Source organism: Budorcas taxicolor, chromosome 7 (assembly GCF_023091745.1).
Source record: "Budorcas taxicolor isolate Tak-1 chromosome 7, Takin1.1, whole genome shotgun sequence".
NCBI lineage: Eukaryota > Metazoa > Chordata > Mammalia > Artiodactyla > Bovidae > Budorcas > Budorcas taxicolor.
Window position 1 is genome coordinate 67,041,349 of NC_068916.1, and position 17,410 is coordinate 67,058,758.

The following is a 17,410-nucleotide window of genomic DNA, read 5'->3' on the forward strand; positions in this document are numbered from 1 at the left end:
TTTCCTTTTACTGGATTAGTGTTTTGGACTCCCCCGAACTTGGTACTTCTCCCAGTGCAATTCCAAACACGTAGTAGGCTTAAAATATATTCTTGTTCAGTGAACAAATGGAAATCAAACTGGCTTAGAGTTGTGAATTTACAGTATGATTCTGCTGTTGCTAATTTGGCCTTTGATTTTTAAATGAGGCTCAGCTATATTCTAGCCCTTGAGTCAATTTGAATCAGTTAAGTTCAGCTCAGTAGTATCCAACTGTTTGTGACCCCATGGACTGCATCATGCCAAGCTTCCCTGTCCATCACCAACTCTGGGAGGTTGCTCAAACTCATGCCCATTGAGTCAGTGATGCCATCCCACCATCTCATCCTCTGTCATCCCCTTCTGCTCCTGCTTTCAATGTTGCCCAGCATCAGGGTCTTTTCCAATGAGTCAGTTCTTCGCATCAGGTGGCCAGAGTATCCAAAGAACACTCAGGACTGATCTCCTTTAGGATGGACTGGTTGGATCTCCTTGCAGTCCAAGGGACTCTCAAGAGTCTTCTTCAATACTGCAATTCAAAAGCATCAATTCTTTGGCACTTAGCCTTCTTTATGGTCCAATTCTCACATGACTACTGGAAAAATCATAGCTTTGACTAGGTGGACCTTTGTTGGCAAATTAATGTCTCTGTTTTAAGACGTTGTCTAGGTTGGTCATAGCTTTTCTTACAAGGAGCATGTGAATGTCAATTGAATGGTACGAGGCTAACAATAAACTGTTGCAGTTGCTTTTAGCCCTGAAATTCCTTGACCCTCATTGATCAAACTAAGGCCACAGAGAAACATTAATATTGGAAGAGCCCTTCAAAGTCTCTTCTAAAGATGTTTGTGGTTCCGAATAGCAAGGTTATGGCTCCCAGGTTTCGAAATGCACATGAGCTTTCTGCTTCTTGTAAGGTCTCCCAGGAGAATCAGAATCCAGATACAATGAAGATACTAGATAAATTCGTGGATACCACAGTGGAATAATAGAGGTTCATTTTGTTGGTTTGTTTTTAATTTTAAAAGACCATAGTTTGAAAGTGATTGACTTTAATGCCACTGGGCATGGGCAGAATGTGCTCTGCTTGCTTTTTCTAGGTACCATGCTCAGTAACAGTGTTTCCACAGTATGTTTTATTAAGCACTGGTGATAAGTGTCTTAATTGATGTCTTCCATAAAAAGTGGATTCTGTGGTCAAGCAAGTTTGAGAAATGTATTTAACAAATTCAGATAGCTCAAAGTTTTGATACACTTGCATACTTTGGAAGCTCTAGTAAGGGATCAAAGAATATATCCTAGCCCAAAGATTTTGATCATATAAATTTTTATGGGGATTTTTCAGTATTAGTGTTTTATAGAAGCTGCTTGGGGAAACAATATTCTAATTTTGAATGTCAATTCACATATACCTTTTATTAGTTTCTGTATTTTCTATGACATTCTCTCTTCCATTTTGTTCTATTACATTGTGTCTATCCAATAAAAATTTCTATTTGGAGATCACATGTAGATTGTTGATACTTAGAATTTAAATTATTTTCTATCACTAAAATAATTTGGATCACAATGTAACCATGTCCTTCTGCTGACTACATAAATAAGGAAGTAGCTTGACATTTAACACTGATAAAGGGTAGCATCAGAAGGAAAGATTTTTGAGATTTGCTTGATTATTTGTGAGACTGAAAGTGAAAAGTGAAAGTGAAGTCGCTCACTCGTGTCTGACTCTTTGTGACCCCATGGGCTGCAGCCTACCAGGCTCCTCCATCCATGGGATTTTCCAGGCAAGAGTACTGGAGTCGGTTGCCATTTCCTTCTCCAGGAGAGCTTCCCAACCCAGGGATTGAACCTGGGTCTCCTGCATTGTAGGCAGATGCTTTACCATCTGAGCCACCAGGGAAGCCGACTATACAGGTATAAATTCATTGAATAGTAAAGGTCTTTAATGGTTATATATCCCAACTATTTATTAATATTAACCTCTTTTGTCATCCTACATGTATTGGATGTATTTTATGTTCCAGGCATTATGCTTTATGTTAGGGAGTGAAGTTGAATAAAAGATAATCTCTGATCCCATCTGATTCTTAAACTATATAAAATAATATATAGAGTTCAGGAAGACTTCCAGCCAGAAGTCAGCTTTCCAATTTTTTTGTGCAAATGTCAGTTTTGTCCATTAGAATACCAAAAGTCCAAGTAATGAAATAACTTGCTTGATATCACAGTTAACAAGAGGCAATGTAGAAAATGGTACCCAAATATTTGGGTGGAATTCAATGCTCCATCTAGTGGTCTAATGTTGTAATATCAGTTCAGTTTAGTCCCTTATTCATGTCTGAGTCTTCGCGACCCCATGAACTGCAGCACACCAGGCCTCCCTGTCCATCACCAACTCCCAGAGTTCACTCAAACTCATATCCATCGAGTCGGTAATGCCATCCAGGCATGAGATATTTTTTAACTAATGATTAACTTTGTATGATTAAAGTCAGAAATTTCTTCCAAGTTGGAAAAACACTGAGAAAGATCCCCATATATGATTTTATTAATCCAGTGAATATTTTTTGCTTGCTTACCATGTGCTAAATACTGTTCAGTATTTTGAAGACTGTGTCACTATTGAGCGTACATTCTAAATGTGTCCATATTGCTTAAAACTAGACTTTATTTAATCTCATGACTGCATTGATGGCCAATTGGAATTACCAATAAAAGCAAAAAGTGTGTTTTGGGGAAAGTTGTCATCCCATTGTGTCTTTTGGTTCTGGGTCCTGGACAATGAGGTGGATTATCACTTCCTAACAGTTGTGACTAGGTCTATATTTCAAGGAGATAAATGCACTATTGAGTGTGAGAGGGTAGTTTTTGTTGTCAGAGTAAAAATACCATCCACAAAATGTGCTTATGATGATGAATTTATGGCTCTTGAGAATTATGCATTAGCCAGTCTGAATTACTTCTTAAGGTCTTATAGTGTTATGACAGTGTGCTAAGCAAGTGGGTGACATAAATATGTTCATAATATAAAGTATTATGTATATAATATGAGGTTAAAATTTAACCAAGGAGGTAACATGCATTCACAGTAAGACATGAACTAGATTTAGACTGTTGTTTGGATTGATAAACCATGATTACATGCCAAGTGGATCATGTGGACAGCAAATCAGTTAGTGTGTTTTATTATTAAAACCTCCTGTGTGCATATCAGCACATGTTATCTTAGCAGGTTTACTCCCCTAAACCTCAGTCTCTTCATCTGAGAAAATTGAATGATAACAGTAACTGCCTTATGGAATCATTGAAGGAATAAGTGCAGTTATACAAGTGGTCGTGCGTGACTCTTTAGGTAATTGGTGTCAAACTGTGGTCTGCTTTTCCTTTCTCTCCAAAGAAGCTTACAGTTATGCAGGATCTCAGTGAGATGGCAAGATATGTTTTAAGTACCACTTGAAAGTCAGTGGAAGAGATTTATAACTAAATTGCTAGCTTGTGTCAGATGTGTCATTTGATAATGAATGCTGTAGATGTGGAAATAAGCATTTTAGCACCGTGTTCTCAAAAGACCAGAGAAAAATTCCTAAAATGTACAGGGATGATTTAGCTTAAGATAATGGCTCCACACATGTCACTTTCACCTAAGTATCATCCACTGCCTATCTTCCAGTAATTATAGATAGATTTTTTACTGTGGTCAACTGTTCATCCGCAATCATAGCAGGACATAAAGCAAGGACTCAGAATGTATAATCAGAATAGATGGTTCAGAACTTCCAGCAAACCAGACTCCCCCAAACACCCTGGTTATTTTCTCTGAAAAGCTTTGGTTTCTGAGAGCTGCTGTATGACTTATGATCATATTCCTTTATACTAGCGAGAGTTAAGCTTCTTCACTTGGAAGCAACAGAAACTAGTACAGGTTACACTTGAAATAAAGAGGAAATAGCTTAAAAGCAAAGAAAGGAAATGCTACCATGAGTAAACTGGGCTAATAAATGATAGAGTTTATGCTGAAGAACATTAGAAGGCAACATTTAAAAGGTTGGATGGAGCTAGACTGCTTAAGACTTTGGAAGATAACCACACAGCCTCCATTGTATAAAACAGTACTGTACTGTAATGTCAGAAACCTACTGAGAGAGTAAATGTCTATAAACTTTACACCCCCATCCCCAGTGTTTGTGAGTTTCCTAACTAGCATACAGGATGTCCTAGATTTCGTATAATAAATTATACCTTCTGAGACTGTAACTTGAATATACTTTTCTGTAAAGGGACAGGATAGTCACCTCCACCCTAAATGAAGCACATCAAATTTCAACATTTTTGAAATATCAGTACCTTATTAATTTCAAAGGATCCTAATCCCCCAATTTTTAATAAGGATGTATCATATGTGAAGGAAAATAATGGACCAGGAGTCAGTGGAATTCTAGTGCTAGCTCCATCACAGATAAGCTGTTTACCTGTGTGAACAAGGACAAGTCTTTGAACATCTCTACACGTTTTTTCATTTGTTCAAGGGAGTTTGTTATATCTTGTTCAAGCTGCCTTGCTCTATCTTGATGAGTCATTATGAGGCTTATGTAAGGTAGTGTGTGAAACTCCCCTAAAAACCATGAAGAGTTGCTTTTCTCTGTATAGATATTTGTGTGCATGTGTATAAATATAATACCTTATAGATAGTATAATTATAAGGTAATTTAGATTCCTCAGTGTGGCTGAATTGTCTTGTTGATCAGAAATTGTTGAATGTGGTATATTATTCAAATTTTAGTTTCAGTAAAATTTTCTACCAGAATACAACAGCAAAACAATGCCAACATCTAATGTTCAGTGAGTGCTCACTGTTTCTGAGATACTTGTTGATTTTTTTTTTTTCAAATCAATTAAGTCTTCTATGTAGAGGCATTATATTTAGTGTTGTATATATATATTTCCCCTTAACCTTATTATTTTAGATTTATAGGAAAATTGTGAAGATATTAAATAGAATTACCATATACCCCATGTGCATTATTTTGTGAGTGTATTTTTAATGCAGTTTTAAGAGCAGAACTATAAGGTGGGTATTATGATTTTATTTATGATACACACTAAGTGAAGTTTCATGTTTGTTTGCAGTTTCTTTCATCTTTAGAGTGTTTCTGACCAAGAAAGATAGTTGGATTACCTACTTTTATATGTGCTTATATAATCAACATGGCTTAGTTTTAAGTTCATTTGCCCTTTGTCTTTTATGTTAGACATGAATTTTATCCATTTTAATTTAGTTTTTGAAAATATAAAATGTTTATATGTTTAGAATTTAAACTGAATGCAGAGGTATCCTCAGAAAAGTCCCAATTCTATCTTTATTACCTTGATCCTGCATTCCCGTTTGTAAACATTTTATTATTTTCTATTTTATCATAGTGGTTATATTCAAACATATGTACCTATGCACATATATATATTTCTTTGCATACATACACATGGATTTATGTATATATATGTATGGAGAAGGTGATGGCACCCCACTCCAGGACTCTTGCCTGGAAAATCCCATGGATGGAGGAGCCTGGTAGGCTGCAGTCCATGGGGTCGCAAACAGTCGGACATGACTGAGCGACTTCACTTTCACTTTATACATATTTTACTCATATTTACACATATTTTTTACTCAAAATGTAGGCATGATAGATATTCTTTCACACCTTGATATTTTTACCTGGAAGTGTATGTTACAAATCACTCCATATTTGTTCATAAAAATTTTATTTTTATATGGCTATATAATACTCCACAATGTCATATTATTATGTAGTCAAACAGTCTTGTATGCCTAGGCATTTCAATTTTTCCCAATATTTTGCTGTCTTATTTAATGCCACCAAAAATATGCTACAAAGTTGTGAACATTTTTTCTTTTTTTAATTCTTATGGGTCAACACCTAGATTGCTTGGTCAGAGAGTGAATGCATATAGAGTTTTGTTAGTAATTACAAAATTTTCTATAGGGTTTGAATCATCCAACTACACTTAATGGTATATGAGACTATTGGTTTCTCTGTAGCCTCAGTAACACATTTTTGGTTAGAATCTTAGATGTGTTCAGTTTTATAGGTTAAAAATATATATATATATATAGTTTTATAGATTAAAAAAATATAGTATATTTTAATTAATGTAAGGTGAGCATCTTAAAGGGTGTTTTGCAGCATTTTAGAGTTAAATTTTTGCTAAACTAAATAGAAGACATCTTTGCACTTAACCGGAAGTGTATATGAGTTAGATACTGTGTAAAATAAACTATGAGAATGGATTAAAGTACTCAAAATAAGTCATTTGTACCAGGTGGCTCTGAAACTCCTGTGAGTTCTTGGCAAGTTACGCCTTTTGGAGTTGACTACTAGTCACAATAGCCATTTTTGTGACTAGTCCTAAGAATGTTTAGGCACTTAAATTTCAGCACCTTGGAGAGCTATCATTGACTGTGAGTTAAGTACCTATCAGCCATTCAGAGGATTTGGGGTTTCCTGGTTCCATTGAAAATATTGTCTGGGCTTCTTGAAGGATAGTCTCATTTGGCCCTCTTCACCCAACAACCATAGATGTGCCTGAACATTTTCCTTCAAAAGCCTTGGTTTCTGAGAGCTACTATATGACTTATTATCATATTCCTTTAGACTAGCGAGAGTTAAAGTTCTTCACTTGGAAGCAACGGATACTAATACAGGCTACACTTGAAATAAAGAGGAAACAGCTCATATTTCACAGGAAATATTTAACAGTTTCTCTATTAATAAATAGCACACTCATTGCTTTTGCCCTTAGAAGCGTTTCTTCATTAGGCATCTTTGTACATATATTCTTCTGTCCTGGTGCTTGTACTTCTGTAAAGATAAACCATAATTTGTAATACTAGATGGGTTTCTTTATGTAAGCATTTTTTATAATTCCAGGAAAATGCTTATTTTGTTCTAAGTTCCCTTTTATGCTAACACATAGGAGTCTCCTACAGCATACTTAGCATCGTTAAATATGAACTTTTTCAGAAGCGAATGGAGATATGCATTTGTTGCAATTTTGTAATGTGTATTCTATCATAATCATCTTCAGGCCTTTAAAAACATTTTGTTGTGGGTATGAGACAAAAATATTTTGAGGAATTCCGGGGAAAAAGAATACCTCAATGACATGTGTTCTGAAAAAAAAAAAAAGGTTTAAGCAAATGAATGTAGATGTTAATATTAAGGGTTCTATGGCCAAAATGTGTAAGCTTGATTGAAAAGAGAATGCATGGCATGGTTCTTTAAACAATGGCATCTCTGCAACTGGCATGTTATTATAAATATCTTTTTGTTAAGCATCTTGATGCTAGATATTAATTTACATAAGATCATGAAAAATTTTGTGTTCTTAATAGTGAAACATAGTTCAGTTCTAAAGATAATCTAAAAATCACACCCTAATCTTTTTAAAAAGTGTAATCATGCCTTCACACATCAGCAAGGAATAATATTAGCCATTGGTTTTCTAAGCTAACCATAAAATTATTAATTTATTTTTCTTTTGGTTTTCCTTCTATTGAATTCTTGATATAGGGAATTGATGTAGGGTAACCTTACAACAGGTTTAAATTCTGTTAATTTTTACTTTAAATTGTATTATTTTTGCACGCAAATCAGTTCTACTTCATCTCTTTTTCCTTAGTAACAGCTAAGAAAGGCTTAACCTAGAGATGCTTGACATTTTGAACTATGTTAAAAATTTTCACTACTTCAATTTTTTTTAATGAAGCAGGACAGAAAGAAATTTAACAGAACAGATGTTAATCTTTTGACCTATCCATATTGAATCACAGAGAGAGTAATAGAGCAATAGCTACTTTAAGATTGTAAGAATAGGTGAGTCTGTGTATGAGAGAAGTTTTTAATTTCTCTACTTTTAAAATATATTTTATATGTTCATCATAAAATTATGGCTGAAATCATATAATGATTAGCTTAATCATGAAACAATCTGTTTTTTAAACAATCTGTTTAAAAAAAACCAATCTGTTCTATAATGTTAACATCAATAACAATGTTATAGTTGTTAAAATGATGTTTTGACATTGTCATTTAAAACAACATTAAGACATTACACAGATCACTGACTAGGGGGAGAAAAGAAGACAAGAGACAAGATGACTGACATTTACTTTTGCTTTTGTCCTTCTTTAGTTGCTGAGTCTCGTCCAGCTCTTCTGTGACCCTATGGTCCCTCTGTCCATAGGATCTCCCAGGCAAGGTTGCCATTTCCTTTTCCAGGGGCTCTTCCTGACCCAGGGATTGAACCCATATCTCCTGCATTGGCAAGTTAATTTTTATTTACCACTGAGCCACCAGGGAAGCTACACATTAAGGCTGGCTGAAAGGAAAATTGCCATAGATTCACTGGCATCTATTTTTTCAGATGGCAATGGTTTCATAGACTTTACTCACATCAGATTTTGAGCCTGGATAGAACAATGTTAAGGCCAAAAGTTTATATTTGACAAAACTTTATTTTACCTACCTCTGTTTCCTAAATTGGGATTTTGCCACAACGGCAGCTGATTCCAGAACCCTCTTCTGAGGTCTTGGTGAGACTGACCTGAATCTTCTGGGAAAGGCCAGAGTCATGAGTTGGATGCAATTTTTACTCTATGTTTTGGTCACTATTAATATAACTAACCACAGCTATTTCTTTGCAGTCTCTAAAGCTCTGTCTACCAGTGGGTAAAAGAATGCTTAGTTCCCATTCTCTGTGCATATATTTTGTATACATCCATACGGGCAATATAAATAGTGAATGTAATAGCATATTTTATAGTTGTCATGCTTATCCGTGTTAGAGAGTAAATTTCCTGGGGGGCTAGGAGAACCATGACTGTTTTATTTTAGTTTTATTGACATCTGATTGACCTTTAGCACTGTATACATTTAAGGCATACAGAATGTCGATTTCTTACATATATAGTGCAAGAAAAGCTTACCATCATAGCACTAGCTAGTATATGCATCATATCACATAGTTACTGTTTCTTATTTGTGGTAAGAAAATTTAAGATCTGTTCTCTTTCAAATATATAATGTAGTATTATTAATTATAATTGTCATGCTGTCCATTAGGTCCTCCCACTTTTTTTTATCTTATAACTGGAAGTTTGTATTCTTTGACCATCATGTCACCATTTCCCCCTGAACCCTCATACCCTGGCAACCACCATTCTACTCAGAAACAGCTTTTTAAGACTCTGTACAATATGTGGTATAGTATTTGTTTTCTCTGACTTGTGTCACTTAGCGTAATACTCGGAAGGTCCATCTCTATTGTCACAAATGCTATGTTCTCTTTATAATTAGGGCCCCACTGGTGGCTCAGACAGTAAGGAATCTACTTCAATTTAGGAGACCTTGATTTGACCCATGGGTCAGGAAGATCCCATGGAGAAGGAAATTAACCCTCTCTCCTTTCCATCCCTGTTCCACAGGACCGAGCAGAGTGTTTCCATGTAGCAAACTTACCCATCCACTTACCCACACTCTTACTCACCATTCTGTGTGTAATTAGCCTAATAATAGATATTTCATCAAAAGATAAGATATATTCATAAGCAAGAAATGTACTTTAAGCATGTAAATGTTTCTGGTTAGTTTTCTTACTCTCCTTTTATAACACCATCTAGTTGAGATTTCCAAAGCTGTAGATCAAGAGCCCTCAATTCTTGTGTTTTTGGACCTTGTTAAATTTATTAGAACCTTATCTACCACAGTTTCTTCATCTTTAAAAGGACACATCTATTCAACTTTCCCTATAAGAAGAGTAAGTATATGAATAAAATGAGGAAAGAGTTCTAAGGTGGATAAGTAAATTTTTAAAAAAGTTTTGTTTAATTGGGTAAAATTGAAAGAATAAACACATTGAACATACACATTATACACAAATGCGCATATACATATGTGTGTGTGTGTGTCCTTTTCCTGTATTGCGTGTGTGCATGTATATATATCTTTGAGACAATTTCCATTCTGGTAGTCTGACCATAAATTATACTGACTTACTGTGTTGTGAAAGCATCTTAAATCTGATTTTTTAAAAAACATAATTCCTGCATTGAGGAAAAGTATTTCACTTGCTTGAGTGTTTCACTGACTCTGCTGAATGAGACCTTGTGATTTGAATAGCTCAATCTTCATTGAGAAGTAGCTAAAATTTTATAATACTTTATTGAGGTCAGACTAAAAATAGAAGCCAAAGCTTCAGTATATTGATAACTCTCAATGACATAGCTACACATAGCTTTTCTGCCATCCAGACATTTAGTTGATTCAATGACAGTTGAGGCCAGCTGTTAGATTTAGTTATGGTGGAAATGGTTGATAATCTTGCTCTGTTTCTATAGCTTTCAGAGTCTGGGCCCTCTGTGATAGAAATATTTTAGATTAAAACATGTAGAGATTCACAAAAACACCCTGGCAGCTAAGGCATATTTTGCAATGGTAGCAACAGTGCCAATTTAGAATATGATCTCTGCATTTAAATTCCCAGGGATAAAGTCCCCATAACTGAGGTTTTAGACTAGTTCAACTCCTCTGTAGATTTTGATGAATGCTAGAGGCAGGCTATAGGGCAAAATACATATCCACACATTGCTGCTTTCAGTTAAAAATCAGGTATCATTTTGATAAGTATCTGAGAATTCATCCATACTGGAACTGTCATAGTGATTCAAGGTTTGGGGAAGAAACACTTCCAGTTTCATTTGTTATTTACTTTGCAAAACTCAGCCTTTTTGAGTACATATGTCTGGAGTTTTATCTCTATAGAACTGCTGTTCCTAGGGCTTTCGATTCACACGTCAGAGTACTAGCAAGATACAGGAGTTTGTTCCATTTTTATTGTATGTTTGTGCACATGCTTAAATCTTAACATGTCCTGTTGCTATGAAGAATTCACCCATGTATCTGAAAAAGTCTATTAAGTAGACCAGCTTTTTAAAAAACCTTTATCAGTATAAATAAAAAATGTCAGGTACAAGCATGAAATAGCTATTGAAATAATCAGAAAACAGAATTGAATCTTTAAAGAAAGCATTAATAAGCAATGGTTTGAATGGTAGACTGGATATACCAGTTAGATTCAATGACATAGTAACTGTAATCATTGATAATGATAGTCATTCCCTTATGTTTAATATTCTCATTCTTAGAGATTTGTCAGATTATTGGCAACGACTGGTGACAGAGGTAGAACCAAAGCATTATGATGATAACAGCAAAGCTTTTTTTGAAAGTTCTTATGTGTACTTTAAGCAAGTTACATACAGTGTGTGCCAATTATCATAACGAAATTGTGAACTGGATGCTGTTATTCACAGTTAAAAACCTAGATTTCAGAGGGTAAATCACTTGTCCAAGGACCTGCAACTAATGCAGGACAAAACTAGTTCTGAGAACTATTAAAAGATCAGTCTGATTCTCAAGCTCATGGTTTTAATTGGCCTCAGTTTTTTAACAAGCATAACTGGAGCAACTGGTGGCTTTGATAATGGAAGACTTTGAAGTTTGTGTGAAATGGAAATATTTGAAGATCTATCATGTTGAAATGGTTGAGCTTATTGTGGGTGGCTCCATATGACATAACTAGAACCAAGGAGTACCTGTTGCAAATGTGAAAATTTATTTTCTTTTTATTAAAAAAAAGTAAAATGAAATCTTCTAGAAGGAATGAGTACCCTGTCCTTGGAAATTATTGACCTCAAGCTTCAGACAAAATTCAAGTAGAAGAGTTTCTCATGGAAGACAGAAAAAATGGACTAGATTATTTAAAAAGTTCTGTCTACTGCTGAAGATTCTACGCTTTAGGTTTTAACTATTTAGCAAGTGTTAATTGGGGAGGCAAAGTAGAAAACATCCATAATTACTACATTTTGAGGTCACTACATACCAAGATTTCACTTTATGCTAGTCACTCCATTGAGTGTGTTAATTTCTTTTGGAGGGTAATGGACTGACATGTTTTGACAAATTCTTACACTCAGCTTCTTTCAAGAGCTCTTACTGGAGAGTATAATGTGGTTAGTTAGGCAAATTTGTATTCATGGTGAAAGAAAATTTCAGGTAGAAGTTGGTACTTGAAAGAATTCTTGAAGCAAGTAAACTGGTATTTTTTTTTTTTTAGTGTTTTTTGTATTATTATTATTAATTGGACAGAAATTGCTTTACAATGTTTTGTTGGTTTCTGCCATACATCAACATGAATCAACCATAGGTATACATAACGTCTCTTCCCTTTTGAACTCTCTCCCACACCCACCCCATCCTGCTTCTAGGTTGACACAGCACCAAGTTGAGCTCCCTGTTCCATATAGCAAGTTCCCACTGGGTATCTATATGTTTTACATATGGTAATAAAAAATCAGAGACATTACCTTGCCGACAAATGTCCATCTAGTTAAAGCTATGGTTTTTCCAGTAGTCATGTATGGATGTGAGAGTTGGACTATAAAGAAACCTAAGCAATGCAGAATTGATGCTTTTGAACTGTGGTGTTGGAGAAGACTCTTGAGAGTCCCTTGGACTGCTAAGAGATCAAACCAGTCAATCCTAAAGGAAATCAGTCCTGAACATTCATTGGAAGGACGGATGCTGAAGCTGAAAGTCCAATAATTTGGCCACCTGATGCGAAGAACTGACTCATTGGAAAAGACCCTGATACTTGGAAAGGTTGAAGGCAGGAGGAGAAAGGGATGACAGAGGATAAGATGGCTGAATGGCATCACTGACTTGATGGACATGAGTTTGAGCAAGCTCTGGGAGTTGATGTTGGACAGGGAACCCTGGTGTTCTGCAGTCCATGGGGTTGCAGAGTTGGACATGACTAAGTGACTGAATTGAACTGAATGTATGTATATGTTTCAATGCTACTCTCTCAGATTCATGGTGAACTTAAAAATTCTACATCTACTAGGGGTGCATAAGAATGCAGTGTTTTTAATATTATTTGGAATCTCAAACTAAATAATACATTTTAAAATACATGCTAAAAGCAAGAAGGAGATACAGTTCTTTGACTTTTTAAAGAAAAATGGTTTAAAATAATTTTAGATTATTTCATTGGCAGTTGTTGGTCCTATCTGCTTGTTGAAAATATAATGTGAGAGGTGAAGCACCACTCAGGCTACCTTTGTTGTCAATTATGTTCTATTTACTTGTTTTTAAGTGAATTTCTTCCATCTTGATAATTCTAATATGCCTCCATAGTGACCTCTTCTATTCCCCTGTCCCCCCATGTACTTGTACTGAGATTCACTGCTCTTTATATGAACAAATAATTATATATATATGAAAATAGGCCTTACCAATAGCTGAGAAAGGAAGAGAAATGAAAGGCAAAGGAGAAAAGGAAAAATATACCCTCAGATCTGAATGCAGAGTTCCAAAGAATAACAAGTAGAGATAAGAAAGCCTTCCTCAGTGATCAATTGCAAAGAAATAGAGGAAAACAATAGAATGGGAAAGACAAGAGATCTCTTCAAGAAAATTAGAGATATCAAGGGGACATTTAATGCAAAGATGGGCACAATAAAGGACAGAAATGGTATGGACCTAACAGAAGCAGAAGATACTAAGAGAAGATGACAAGAAATACACAGAACTATACAAAAAAGATCTTAATGACGCAGATAACCACAATGGTGTAATCACTCATGTAAAGCCAGACATCCTGGAGACAGAAATCAACTGGGCCTTAGAAAGCATCACTACGAACAAAGCTAGTGGAGGTGATGGAATTCCACCTGAGCTATTTCAGATCCTAAAAGATGATGCTGTGAAAGTGCTACACTCAGTCTGCCAGCAAATTTGGAAAACTCAGCAGTGGTCACAGGGCTAGAAAAGGTGTTTTCATTCCAATCCCATAGAAAGGCAATGCCAAAGAATGTTCAAACTACTGCACAATTGCACTCATCTCAAACACTAGCAAAGTGATGTTCAAAATTCTCTAAGCCAGGCTTCACCAGAAGTGAACTATGAACTTCCAGATATTCAAGCTGGACTTAGAAAAGGCAGACGAACCAGAGATCAAATTGTTAACATCCGTTGGATCATCAAAAAGGCAAGAGAGTTCCAGAAAAACATCTATTTCTGCTTAATTGAGTATGCCAAAGCCTTTGACTGTGTGGATCACAACAACCTGTGGAAAATTCTTAAAGAGAATAGAATAGCAAACCACCTTACCTGCCTCCTGAGAAATCTGTATGCAGGTCAAGAAGCAACAGTTAGAACCGGACATGGAACAACAGACTGATTCCAAACTACAAAAGGAGTATGTCACGGCTGTATATTGTCACCCTGTTTATTTAACTTATATGCAGAGTACATCATGCGAAATGCAAGGCTGCATGAAGCACAAGCTGGAATAAAGATTGCCAGGAGAAATATAAATAACCTCAGATATGCAGATGACACCACTCTTACGGCAGAAAGTGAAAAGGAACTGCAGTGTCTCTTGATGAAAGTGAAAGAGGAGAGTGAAAAAGCTGGCTTAAAACTCAACATTCAGAAAACAAAGATCATGGCATCTGGTCCCATCACTTCATGGCAAATAGATGGGGAAACAATGGAAACAGTGAGAGACCTTATTTTCTTGTGCTCCAAAATCACTGCAGATGGTGACTGTATCCATAAAATTAAAAGACCCTTGCTCCTTGAAAGAAAAGCTATGGCCAACCTAGAAGCATAGTAAAAAGGAGAGACATTACTTTGCTGATGAAAGTCCATCTGGTCAAAGCTATGGTTTTTCCAGTAGTTTTGTATGGATGTGAGTGTTGGACTAAAAAGAAAGCTGAGTGCTGAAGAGTTTATGCTTTTGAACTATGGCGTTGGAGAAGACTCTTGAGAGTCCCTTGGACTTCAAGGAGATCAAACCATTCCATCCTAAAGGAAATCAGTCCTGAAGATTCATTGGAAGGACTGATGCAGAAGCTCCAGTACTTTGGCCACCTGATGCAACAGACTGACTCATTTGAAAAGACCCTGATGCTGGGCAACATTAGGAGGAGAAGAGGACAGCAGAGGATGAGATGGTTTGCATCACCGACTCAATGGACATGAGTTTGAGCAAGCTCCGGGAGTTGGTGATGGACAGGGAAGCCTGCCATGTTGCAGTCCATGGGGTCACAGAGTCCAGACAAGACTGAGTGACTGAATTGAGAGGCCTACATTTAGATGAATGTAAAGGGGAGTAGTTGGCAGTGAGCAGTTTCTTCCTAGCTTGAATGTAGTAGTTTATCAGCTGAAGGAGAAAAATTTGATAAAGAAAGGAATTTTGACTCTTTAAATTAAAAATAATTGAATTCATGATATAGGATTATAAAAACTCAGGGCCACTTGCGCAAATGGACTGAAGAAATTCTCTTAAGTGATTAGTTGAGACAGCTGGGTCTGTAATAGGTGTGTCTAGAAATCAGATGCAATGAGAGATTAATCATATAGTGTGTAAATTTCCCTCTTCAAATAAAGAAGCCTGCTAAGATGTAAGCAAACTGAGTTACACTGATGTGCTATAACAAGGGAGAACAATGCAGAATTCCAAAATGAGACCTATAAGGGAAATGAGCACGTATGTTTTATTGCTTGTGGTTTGTGTTGGTAGTTCTTAGGGCAGGACTTACAAAATTGGGCAAGACATTGGTCCCATTGATTTCTTAAGGAAACATTTCATGCAAATTTCATGGGAAATAGGTTGGACTTGGCTTAAATTTGTGACTACAGGGGCTTGAATGCTATGTTGATAAGAATGGAGAGCATAGGGCTGACATTAGTGATGCCATGGAAGCTTAAACAAGATATAGTGACAGATTGAATGCAGAGGGGGGACCTAAATGACATTAGTGGCTTGTGACCACTGTGACAACAAAACAGCAGGATAGATTGTGTGACAATTGCTTTTTGTCCAAGGACAACTACAGATGGAACAGGAATCACAACAGGGCATGTGTTTCTAGATAAATCAACATATGTGACAAGGTATGTATCCAATGAAAGTAAAATTAAAAATGATTCATCAGTTAATGAATCCAATTATAATCTATATCTTCTTTGACTTTTGCTTGACTTTTATAATAAATGTCAACATAGAGTAGTTATGAATTTGTATAAACATAACAGCAATTCTCATTTGTCCATTGCTGGCTTACTGTATAACATGCATTGTGTTAAGTATTTTATGTGCATCATTTTAATTAGTCTGTATATGTGCAGCTTTCACCCCCTGTGTTTAGAGGGTGTTTATATATAAACATTGATGTTTAGAAAGGTAGAGACTCTTGTCCAAAGTTATACAACCAGTAAATGGTAGAGCCAGGATTCAATCTCCATCTCTCAGACCCAGACCCATTCTCTTAAGAATTTGGCAGCCTTCTTCATAATTAACTTTCAGATCATGACCTACACTGGAGGAAAAAACATTATTCTTCAATTAGCATTTGAAGTGGACAAAGCATGAAAGGGAGTGGCCCAGGGAAAGAAGGAATATTTTTGAGCCGGAAAGGAAACAAACAGGCTTTTAGTAACCCAACCAACTACTGTACATCATTGACAACAACCACAGTACAGGGGGATTAATTTCCAGATTGTGCTTAAGCCCTAATTGATATATTTTCATTTTGTTAACTGGTCATTTTATAAGAACCAGTAGGTCTTGATGTAACTAGACCATCTCAAATGAACTGAAGGAGGAGCTATGGGGAAAGCGTTTTTACCAAGATAAAACAAACACCTGTGACTTCACCTCTTTGCAGAAATTAACTGTGGCTTTGATATCTCTTATTGAGTTTTGCGTCAAACCAGAAAATAAGGATAAAAGTGTATTTTATACAAGTCTCTTTGATTTTACTGTGGGTAAGTCGCTTAACCTCTTTGCATCTATTTTATCATCTCTGAAATAGAATAGCTTTCTTACAGACTGCCTTATTATGAATCTCCAATACAAGACTTTTGTTGTTGTTATCAGCGTTTCTTTATTTTTTAAATTAATTCTTAGTGGAGTACAGTTAATTTCGATTGTTGTATTAGTTTCTGAAGGCTTCTCAGGTGAATCAGTAGTAAGGAATCCCCCTTGCCCATGCAGGAGACCCAGGTTCGATCCCTGGAGCTGCGTAGATTATGCCAGACCCTTTTCGCAGGTCTTCTTTATGGCAGTGTTGGTGAAGATGTCCGGGCTTCCCAAGTGGCTCTGTGGTAAAGAATCTGCCTGCCAACGTAGAAGATACAGGTTCAGTCCTTAGGTAGGGAAGTTCCCCTGGATTAGGAAAGGGCAACCCACTCTAGTATTCTTGCCTGGAGAATTCCATGGACAGAGGAGCTTGGTGGGCTAC

At 36.1% G+C, this 17,410-nt stretch overlaps 1 protein-coding gene and 1 non-coding gene across 2 annotated transcripts in view; one reads left to right on the forward strand and one right to left on the reverse strand.

The window, feature by feature from the left end:
• Nucleotides 1-17,410, forward strand: part of SGCD (sarcoglycan delta) — a 613,120-nt gene that overhangs the window by 84,771 nt on the left and 510,939 nt on the right. The window lies entirely within an intron of this gene.
• Nucleotides 1,850-1,921, reverse strand: TRNAC-ACA (transfer RNA cysteine (anticodon ACA)). Its single transcript has one exon. It is a non-coding gene; the product is annotated as a tRNA-Cys (tRNA).